Here is an 11,812-nt window from a genome sequence, read left to right on the forward strand (position 1 = left end):
TGTGATATAATAACATGAGCAAATTTTCGGACGGTTCTCAAAGGCAAAGGATACTTCTTTCTGATTGCATCACCTTCTCACCAGATTGAAAAAAAGCACTGAAAACCAATTACTGAAAAACTTGAGAGCTAATGATCTTTACCATCTACCATTACTCAAGGACTTTGGAACTAAAATGTTCCCTCAATATGAGATATTGATTTTCAGTATGCAAATGGACTGAATCACATAGATTTTTTTCAGCCAGTAACTAACTGTACAGTTATGCAAATCATATCTTCCAAAGTATGGAATGCTCCAATCATAAAAAGATTTTCACTGGTTGTTGGGCTTTAGAAAAAACTTAAACATATACTGTGTAAACAGTACCTTACATTTCTAAAATCCCAAATGTAGGAAAAATATGCAGATATAGAGCTATATAGGCCAACTCTTAATTATATGAAATATACTTAAAGAGCTTTTAAAACTGTATTTTTGTACAAAATATTTGCCTTTTTTACAATTTTTTCCTTTTTTTTTGTCATTTTATCAATATAACACATGGAGCCAAAGAAAACAATAATGGTACCAATAAAAACTCATAGGGTTTCTTGTTAGATTTAATTCTACCCAGTGGCAAAGAATTTTTTTCAGTTCTGGTTTAAAAGAAATAATTAAATATATGTGTATACATATATTTTTTTAATGTAACTTTTCCTCAGAGGAGTCAATCACTTGAAATGTCTAGAAATACGCTTACAAAAAAAAAATTTTTTTGCCAGTGTAGGTCAAGCCTAAGCATATTCAGGGCTCAGTCAGGTGGGCTGTGCATCGAGCCCATCGCCAACCAACACTCCAGCTGTGTGCCTGGCGGCCCAGAGGAAGGGGTTAACTCAGGATGTGCACGTCCTTCATTTTTGTGGATTCAGGGGTGGTGGACAGGCATCTGTTGGGAAAGGCAGAGCACCAGAATCTGGCTTTCCAGAAGGCCCTGTTTTATGGCTGAGGTATGAAAATACTTGGTATCAAATCCATACCAGAGCTCATATTGACTGTCAAGAAAGTATGGCGTCACAACAGCCAAAGGCAAAGATGCTAGAAACAGCTGTGCGCTACCTGGAAAGTTTGTGTTTCCTGAAGTCAGGTTCTTAAAAAACATAATTCCAAGGCACATGCATGATGAAATGCAAAAATAAACTTTTGGCCACTATGTTGAACTCATGCAAAGAACCTTTCCTCTGAGCCCGTCTTCCTTCTCCTCCTTGATTTGCCATTCAAAAGTCTAACATGAAATGTGTTGATATAACTGATGCTCAAAGGTAAGATTTCCACCCAACAGATTCCCTCTCTTCCCTTCCCTGGCTCCCCAAACAGTGCTGCTACCCATCCCAAATACAACAGTAAAAGAATAAAGACAGTTTGACTCTCACACCTGCAGCCCTGTGGACTGTTGTCTTGTCCCTGGACACCATTCATGCCATCGCCACAGCATGGCTATGGCCATTTCCTCAGCACCTTTATGCACTGCTGTTCTGTCCCTGTGGCCTGATCAGGCTGGCGGGACCAGCCATCATCTGGACCCTGCAACACAAAGCAGGCACTGAACTCTGGTACCGCCTCAGGCTCAAGACCTTTTATAGACTAAACTCAATCCTCTTTTCCACCCTCCTCCTGAGTTTTAAATGTCAATTAAGATCCATGTTCAGAAGCAACTTGAAATGAAATGTCTGATGCCAACATCAGAAGAGAATAGTGCTAGCTCTGCAGCTGGGGTGGTTCCTCTCATAGCCCTAATAAAAACTTACAGAGTGCGTGTCATTTGTCAAGCCACTGTATAAGGACTTCAGTCATGATCTCAGGTCATCCTCCCAGCAGCCTATGAAGCAGACCTTACTATACTCACCATCGTACAGAGAAAGCAGGGGCTCAGAGAGGTGATGTGATTTGTTGGGTCACACCATCACCAAGGAGTGATGCAGGATTCAGACGCAAGCTTTGAAAATGTTCTGATTTTCTTTAAGAACCAGCATCCTTAATAACACACTGAATGAAATCAGATGACTATCACACAGAAGAATATGCCTGATCTACTCCTTTGAGTATTTAGCTATTTACACACCAGGTTTCTATTCGCCCACTCATAATTGATGCTTCTTTGGGTTTTGTTAAATATGATGAAGTCTTCAGGCACCTGACTTGCTACGTGCTATGAGAAGATGGAAAACATTTTTCTTTTTAAATGGCTCTTGAAAGAATGAATGCACAACTGGGGGGAAAAAAACAAACTTCTTTTTCCCTCTTCGATAATGTTCATCAGCTCTCCCCTAGTCTTCCAATTTGTAGCAGTTAGAGTTGAAGCTAAAGCCAACAACAAATACTAATAGCTGCTTCCATTTTTTAAAAAAAACATGTTTAAGGAAGTGCAAAGCTATGTAAATCAGGTAACAATACCAAGCATGTGTATTTTGCCTATGATTACAAAGCTGATCTCTTCTTAAAAAGTAAGCATGTTAACTCATTTATGGTTCAAAGAAGTCACACAATAATAGTTTAAATATATTTAGCACTTTCATATACATTATCTCTTCTAATCTTGGTGCAAAACCTATTGTAACTACTCTAGAAGTGAGGAAATGGAAGTTAATTTTAAGACTTGCTGAGGGCCAGCCGAGTGGCTCGTTGGTTAAGAGTTGGCTTGGGAGCGTGAGCTCTGAGCAGCAGTGCCACCGGTTCGGATCCCACATGGGCCAGTGACGCTGTGCCTTCTACAGCTAAGATGGTGAACAACAGCTCAACCTGGAGCTGGGCTGCAGTGGGTTGCCGGTGATGGCATAGGCTGCAGCCCCTGCTACTGTGGGCTGCCGTGAGCTACTGTGAGTGGCCGGCAGCCAGCATGAGCTGCTGTAAGCAGCCGTCCAATGGCCGGCGACCTACTGCCTCAGCCAGGAAGAGCACAATGATCACAATACTAACATAGGCCAGTGAAGCGACACCCTCCACAACTAGACTGAAGAACAAAAGGACAGCAACTTCTCTGATTCCCCAATTAAAAGAAAAAAAAAGACTTGCCCATGCTGTCATCACAAGTCACTTTCAAAAATGCAAATCTGATCAGGTTCCTCATTCTTAACATTCCCCAAATAGAAGTCCATTCTAATCCAGAACCCCAGCTTCCAAAGGAGCTGAGTTGCCTGCAGGACATACATGCAGGGGCCATAAGGTCCTTGGCGACCAGGTTCGCAGTCACACCTCCCGCTGCAACCCTGCCTGCCCTCACTATGCACCCCAGCAGCTTTACAAGCCACCTGCACTTTCCTCCATGCTCTTTCTTACCCCATACTAGACCTGGATTTCCTTCCCTACTTTTTTTTTTTTTTAACCTGGAATGTACCTCCTTTAGGTCTGAGCTCAAACATCACTTCTTATCTGAATTCTTTCCCAACAAACACATTCTGAAAGGAGAGCTGATTCCTCCTTCCAGGCCAAATGCTATACACAAATGCTCTGGTAATACACAAGAAAACTCTTTACTGCATTCAATGACCTACACATTAGTTGAGAGGCCTAAAAATCGCTGAAGTAAGAAGAAAGAAGGGTGGCTTTACAGCGACGCCTAACCGGGCGGGGCGGGGGGGAGGGTGCCTGGGAAGTCATCGCGTGGGCGGGGTCAGGCGGTTTGAACGAGAAGAAGACAGAACCAGAGCCGGACACGTGCAGGGTACGGGCGGGGTTCGCCCAAGAGCTGAAGATGGCAGTGACCGTATATTCAACGTCAGTCACCAGCGATAACCTAAATCAACATGACATGCTAGCCTGGATCAATGAGCCTCTGTAGTTGAATTTGACAAAGATGGAACAGTTGCGCTCAGGGGCTCCCTATTTTCAGTTTACGGACATGCTGTTCCCTGGCTCCATTGCCTTGAAGAAAGTGAAATTCCAAGCTAAGCTAGAACATGAATAAATCCAGAACTTCAAAATACTACAAGCAGGTTTTAAGAGGATGAGTGTTGACAAAATAAATCCTGTGGACAAATTAGTAAAAGGAAAGTTTCGGGACAATTTTGAATTCGTTCAGTGGTTCAAGAAGTTTTTTGATGCCAATTATGATGGAAAAGACTATGACCCTATAGCTGCCAGACAAGGTCAAGATACTTCAGCGGCTCCCTCCCTTGTTGCTCCAGCTCTGAACAAACCGAAGAAACCTCTCAGCTCTAGCAGTGCAGCTTCACAGAGGCCCATTGCAACACACCTACTGCAACCCCGAAGGCTGGCCCGGGTGTGGCGCGACAGAATCCTGGTGTGGGCAACCGGGATGACGAAGCCGCGAACTGATGCAGCAGGTCAACGTATTGAAACTTACTGTCGAAGACTTGGAGAAAGAGAGAGATTTCTACTTTGGAAAGCTAAGGAACATTGAATTGATTTGCCAGGAGAATGAGGGGGAAAAACAACCCTGTACTGCAGAGGACTGTGGACATTCTCTATGCCATAGATGAAGGCTTTGTGATACCTGACCGAGGGGGCCCACAGGAGGAACAAGAAATATTAACAGCCCGGACCATCAGAGCAACATTGAATTCTTCACTCCAAATCATGTGCTTAACAGTAAAATAGTCCCTTTTATTATCCTCAGAGGACTCACTGGTTTCTTTTCATAAGCAAAAAGTACCTCTTCTTAAAGTACACTTTGCAGAAGTTTCACTTCTCCGATAAGTTTGAGTTAGGAGCTTTTCCCTTGTAGCCGAGCAGTATTAACATCTAGTTGGTTCACCTAGGAAACAAAGAGGCTGACGGTGGGGCTCACCGAATGGATGCTGGTAACACTGATGACTGGAGAAGGTGTTTTTATGTGATATGCTGAGGTAGGGACCTCAGCAAAGAAATGCAAAGACTGATTTTAATTTTAAGCTAATGTGAAATTTTGGCAGAGAACGTTTTAATAAATGCCTTAAGAGTAAAAAAAGAAGAAGAAGAAGAAAGAAGGATGTAGGTGGCTAGTCAGTTATGAAATCTTAAAAGAACTGAAGAATGAGGAAAGCCAAGCAGGAGAAATGAAGGAATTCGTGTTATTAATAGTTGCTTATTATACATCCAATATGTTGGATGTATGCATAATATACAGATTATTCAATTAAAATAAATGTATGACTAAATGAAAAGAATCCGATGGTAAGACAGGTTCATTCTATTTACCAAAATATGGCCCCGTGTCAGGGAAGAGCTTTAGAAACCTTTTCTAAATGGCAGTGGAGTATCTCTTTTCTTACTGTTACACTCAACAGTTTTAGAAGTACAAACACAATTTTCAGTCTTTCTAAGATGTTTTTCTGTATAATAGCAATGTTTTCCTGGGAAGATCCCTTAATGGCATAGCATCATATTTTATAAATCACAAAACAGATGTTGAAAAGATTTTGCTGGGCCGGCCGAGTGGCGCGATGGTTAAGAACTGGCTTGGGATGCCAGAGGGCCCCGGTTCGGATCCCACATATGAGGGCCAGTTCTCCTTCCCCCAATTCCCCAGCACTGTTCCCATCCCCCAATTCCCCAATAAAAAATCTTTAAAAAAAAAAAAAAAGAAAAGATTTTGCTCCACCTGTTCATCTGTTTTTCTTTCCTACATATCCTTGTTCAAATAAGTACATAACATGCCTTGGTTACACCACGGAGGCAAAAGCCAGAGAAAAATAGGCTTAAGAAAACCATCATTAATTCTCCAGAGGCAGAGCCCTTGGTTTTCAAATTTTTCAATGAATGAGTATATGAATGAACTATCTCAGTCCAGCCCTGCCTGCCATGACCAGGACTGTGTCCCAGTTTCCGGCCTTCCTCCAAGGACTTATTAGACCCGAGTTTTCAAAGCAGGGATAACCAGTGCCACTTGGGTGGGAGTCAGCTGCCAGTACAGAGACTCCTGCCAACAGCTCACTGAGATGGGTCATTAAGTGGGCTTAACCGAAGGGTCTCCATTTAGTCCTGTTGGCCAGGGATAGAGAATTGTCCTTTGGCCAGTCTTCTAACCTTTGGTGCCAGAGTCAGCTGTATTCTTTAATTGCTGCTCATTGGCATGACCCACAAAATCATGCCTGGAAGCTGCAGGGAATTATAAGATTCTTAAAGTGAATTCCTGTGCCCTGGAGCAAAGAAGCTAGACCAGGCCCAATGTAAACAAGCACAAAGTGCTGGCTCTATAGTAGCAATGAGAGCACCTACTATGAGTTAGGAACTTGACATATACTATCTCCAAGCCCTATTTAAGAACACTCATGGTCAGACAAGTTAAATAATTTTCCCAAGAACTGGGACTGGAAGCCATGGCCACCTAGCTATTACCCACCACGCTGTCTCCTACACTCCAAGAGTGACCTTCCTGATAACCTGGGATTTTGCATTGTATTTTGCATTTTGCCACAAGAAATCAGTGGAGCCACCAAGATTACCTCTCTCTAACAGAACCAGGGAGATAATAGAGGAATCCCAATTTGCACATTTCAGATGAAAGTACTAGACCAATCCCTTGATTGTCAATGAGCAGAGGCCAAAGTCGACTTGGCGCCCAATGCCATAGAGGTCCAAAGAGGTCTGGTTGCAGAAACCACCCTAGATTCTAGAGTAGCTGGACCTCTCGCAGAGTTCTCTGATATAATTAGTGTCAAATGAGGGGAGGCTGGCTTTGGAGACAGGCCCAGGTTTCAATCCTGCTCTGTACTTCCTAGTTGTAAGACATATTCAAACAAGTGGTAAATAACTCTCTCCCTTCATCTCTCTTCTCTTCCCACTGGCCCTCTGCTCATATACAGAACCAGCCCTGGCACTGCTTGTCCTGATATCATTAGGGAGACTTTGCATTGACAATTAGTTCACTGATAACGCTTCCTTTCAAAGTACTGGGATGGGGATGACATGGCAAAAAAAAATTTTAATTGGGATATCTCTTGTCCCTTAGACCAATAAATACTGAAAAAAATTAATTTGTACATCTTGGTGTTATCCCCTCTATTAGGTATCAGAGTAGAGGTTCCTATCAATTTGTATTAATTACAGAATTGGCTGCTAAGATAAATACCCCAAACAATGGCAGCCTAAAAAAGATGGAGGCATCTTTCCCTCACACCTCCTATGTGCATAAAAAGACCAGAGATCCACCCTCCTATTGTCTCCATGCTCTGCCATCCCAGAGCTATCACCCTTATCGGAAAGAGGACTCAGCAGCACACCCGCAGCCCAGGAAGCAGGTGTGAGGGAGAGGGGAAGAAAGGAATCCCTCTAAGAGCAGAAATTGATACATCATTTCCATTCACATCTCTTTAGCCAGCACTTAGTCCAATAGCCTCACTTAATTGCAAGGGAGGCTGGGAAATATAGTCTTTAGCTGGGAAATAAAGTCACGTGTGAAAGCTAACAATTCTATTACGATAAAGGAAGGGAGGCTGGATATGGGTGAGAGGGAGTATAAACAGTACATGCACCATCCAGTCACCCACACTAACTCCCCTCCTGTACAACATATTTTCCGCCTTGCTCTCCTATGGAGACTTTGTTGGATTGAATTACTGGCTCCAGTTTTTCATACATCCCTGTATCCACCCCTTTGCCATGCAACTTGGCACTTCCCCTATCTCTCTGAGACACGTACCTTCTTGCCCCTTGACTTGGGCTCAGCCATGTGACTCATTTTGGACAATAATGGTGGATGTGACATGACTAAAGGCTTGAAAAGTGCTAGGGTAACTGGGTTTGCCCTCTTGCACATCTGCCATCACTTTGAGGAAGCTGCTGACCCTGTGGCTTGGGCTCTAGAATGAACACACGTGGAACAAAGCTGCCCCAGCCAAGACAGACCTGGGCAAGGAGCAGAGCCAGCACAGCCTTCAGAGCCACCCAGCCAAGCCCAGTGAGATCATCCAACCCACAGACCTGGGAGGATAAATGCTTAATGCTACTTATGTTTCATTGGGATCTGGGTTGTTTATTACACGACATTACTGGAGCAACACCTAACTGATATAGGTCCTTGGGCTCTAACCCAGTAGCTCTCTATGTGGTTATTTTCTCTTTGTCCTTCTAGATACCTTCACCATCATTCTCTGAGCTTTGGGAGGTAGATCTTTATGGGCTTCCTTGGCTTCTGGCTTCCAGCCAGGTTTGAATGATGAGAGGCATTGGCAGGGGAGAGAGAGTGAAGTAAGGATAATTATTTCCCTGGCTTCCTCCCTTAAAGTCACCAGGGATGGGTTGCATCCCTCTACCAAAGGCCATATCTCCTGTCAGGTTGTCCAGCTTTCACTCTGTGTCCAAGGGTGGGAACATCCTCTTGCTGTTATCAGCTGTTACTAGCCCCAAGGTTTGCACTATCCTTTATTATTTTCCCCAAACCCTGCTCGCATCTTTGTCAACTGCCCATTTATTTTCTCCTCAATTAGCCAGTTGAGGGGCCCATCTTTTCTGGCTGGATCCTGCCTCCAACTACAGGGCCTTTGCTCATCCTATCCCCATCTTCTACCCCATCATGAAGTGTGTCCCCCTCCTCTTCATGAGTCCAAATGCGACTCCCCTTTGAAAGCATACCCCTCACTTCTCAAAAGTCTCCAGCCCCCAGTGAGCTCTCCCTTCCCTTAATTACCCCAAGACCCACCACCTGCACCTTTCATCAACACTCTGCTTTATACCAAAGCACAACAGTCTGTATACTGTGCTCTGGGGAGCCCACGGATCCTGTGAAGATGCCACAGTGGTTGGGAAGAGAGCAAGTGGAACTCCAGATGTCTGTGTATTAATATTTATCTCATATATGTTGTTTCACTTGAGGTTAACTGTTTTTAAAGTTTGAAAACTTTGATGCAGTACAGTACTCTTAAATTTTAATGCATATAAATATTATCCACCAAAATGAATAAAATGAATTTAAATACCTCCAAAATCAAGAAATTTGTATTTTTCCTTTTTTATAAGGGCAGATGAAAGATGGACAGATGGAAGGATGAATGCATGGCTAGACAGACGGATGGACAGATGCATAGATAGGTGGATGGATGGATTAATGGATGGATGGATGGATGGATGGATGGATGGATGGATGGATGGATGGATGGGCAGGCTATGACCCCCATCATAAACAGTCTCTTCACAGGTTCTGCCCTTTTCTTCATGAAATGTAGGAACATGTCTTGTTGCTCCAATACAAATCCCACTGGAAGCATCTCCCCTGGTTCAACCAAACTCCAAAAAGTTAACTAAAGAGGAGCTGAAGGCTAGAAAGGATGTGAGAGGGGCTGTCTGGATTTAGCCACACTAGACAGCTCCAGATCCCATTTACTGAGACTTGAGAGGAAAGTGGCACAGAAGACTGATGTTATAGGAGATGCTGCTCAAACATACAAAAAGCATCGCCAGTGGACTTGCCAACACATTTTTACAAATCTACAATCCTGACCCCCAGAAAGACTTCCTAGCTCTAGCCTTCCACCATGATGTTCATAGATAGTAAATGAATAAAATAATCATTTTCTCTTGCTTAATCAGCATATACAATGGTTCTATGTGTTGTAGCACTCACACTACCTTGTTTCTGATAGTAATAATAACTTGTTTCTAAATAAATATTTGCTATGCTTCCATTTGAACAATACCATATGCAAAGAAGCTATTTTTTTCTCCAAAGGTATAGTTTGGGGCCTGTTTTATAAAATAGTTTGGATTTGAGGTCCTATAAGATGCCACTTTAATTGATGCTCTGCAAAAAAGATAATCATTTTACACCAGAACTTCACCTATTTAAACCCTATACCTACAACTTCAGGGTGAAGTGTACCAAGAGTCCTGAATCAACAGACACAAGGAATAATGACCAGTACTTTCATATAGACCATGGCATTTCTCAAAAAGGGGGAGGAAAGCCTAGAAAAATTGGTTGACAGGTGTACAGGAAGGAAGGAAGGAAGGGAGGGAGGGAGGGAGGAAGGAAAGAAAGAAGGGAGGGAGGGAGAAAAAGACATATTGGGCTGTCGGAAAAGTCATGATGCGTTTTTGCAATGAAAAACATAGAAAAAAATACGTCATGATTTTTTTGACAACCCAAAATAGATAGGTACATATATACATAGAATGGAAGAGAGAGTGATTGAGGGTCAACTAGGAGAAGGCTGTTACCTTTTTTTTTTAAACCCAGAGTCCATTTGAAGGAGTTCTTCCATAGAAAAAGCACTAAAAGTTCACTAGGTCCTCCACCTGTCCCCGACGCTCACTTTTCAACTCTGGCTATAATGTTTAAAAATTATAGAGCCCCAGAAATTACCTTTTCCGGTTTTCATTTTCCATTGCAGGCAACAGGATCACACACAATGTATTTCCCACGGTCTACAGTAAGAACTGGCACCTTGGTCATCCGGTCCTGGCATTTGTGATTGCTGTGTTCCTCCCCTTGTGGGGACAGTTTTCTTCCCTCTGCCCTGCACCCTGGAACAAAGGACACCTAGAGAGACCAGAGCAGGGGAAGCCAGGAACCCACCATGTTATCCAAAAAAAAGTTGGAAATGATCCTTCCCAGGAGCAGCTCTGCCAGGGGCAGGCTGGCCCAGCAACCTGAAACCCCCACAGGAAGGCACCTAGCACCAATGAAAAGCAGGCCAAGTTGATCTTCTGTCTGAACATTTGAATGAACTCTGGAGTCTCAGGCTTTCTGCTCCAGCCTCCTTGTTATTTCTGAGAAATAATCCCATAGTTAGTGTTAGGCTATGTAAGAAAAAAAAAAAAACCACTTCTCATAAGAAAATAAACCAATCCCCAAGATTAGCACTTGAAAGATAAGATCTTGGACCACACAGCCCCATATATCCCCTAAGCTGCACATTCTCCTGGGGCCCCTCAGATCCCTGCTGTCATCACAGCGGGGAGGGGAGCACTGCTCCTTCAACACACACCCAAATATGGACCAGACCCCATCCTTTCATTCTCGAGGTTAGGAGGTCTGAAGGAGGCTTTACACTGAAGGCTGGAGCACAACAAAAGGCAAACAGTCACAGAGAACCTAGTTGCTAGACAACCAGATTTCACTGTCCATGGAAGATTTCAGGTAAAAGAGACCGCCTTCCTTCCTAGCTCCAGGTTGCCATCAGACATGACCTTTAAAACCTTTCATCCAGGAGCACCTCTTAGCATCCAGGTCCCTGAAGTGCCCCACTCCCACCTACACAGGTGCATGGGTCCACCCTGAGACACCTGTCTCAGGTCATTAACATGCAGACAGACCTCAGCCTTCAGGCAAGATTCCAGCCTCTCCCTAAAGAGATCTGCACCACAATAACCAAACCTCAGTAAAACCCCAAGGCCATTAACACAAGAGACAGAGGAGGTGGTAGGAACGGAGAAGGCAAACCTCAGTTAAAAGGCTGGGAAGGTGATATTTCACCCAAAGCAGCATGTTTCCAAAGGTGCACTCAGTTATTGTGGTGAGGGATTCGGGATAGGAAGTAAAAAGGGACACAACATTTATATGTGAACCACGATATGTTCCTCTTATTTTCAATGATATTACTGTTTAAGAGCCGTTTTAGATTTACAGAAAAATTGATCAGAAAGTACAGCAAGTTCCCACATATCCTCTCTCTATCCCCTCTCTACCCCGCCCCCGACACACACAATCAATTTCCCTTATTATTTACATTTTGTATTGATGTGATACCTTTGTTACAGTTGATCAACCAATATGGATACATCATTACTAAGGCCCATAGTCTACTTTAGGGTTCACTGTGTGGTGTACATTCTATGGATTTTGACAAATATATCATGGCATGTCCATCATTACTGGATCGTATGGAATTGTTTCACT

The 11,812-nt window shown here is 43.3% G+C and overlaps 1 pseudogene; it reads left to right on the forward strand.

Annotated features, from left to right (window-relative positions):
* Positions 1-2,982: 2,982 nt before the first annotated feature.
* On the forward strand, positions 2,983-5,471 carry LOC109388836 (microtubule-associated protein RP/EB family member 1 pseudogene; annotated as a pseudogene).
* The last annotated feature ends 6,341 nt before the right edge of the window (positions 5,472-11,812 follow it).

The sequence above is a fragment of the Hipposideros armiger genome, unplaced genomic scaffold (genome assembly GCF_001890085.2).
Source record: "Hipposideros armiger isolate ML-2016 unplaced genomic scaffold, ASM189008v1 scaffold_209, whole genome shotgun sequence".
In the NCBI taxonomy this organism is placed as follows: domain Eukaryota; kingdom Metazoa; phylum Chordata; class Mammalia; order Chiroptera; family Hipposideridae; genus Hipposideros; species Hipposideros armiger.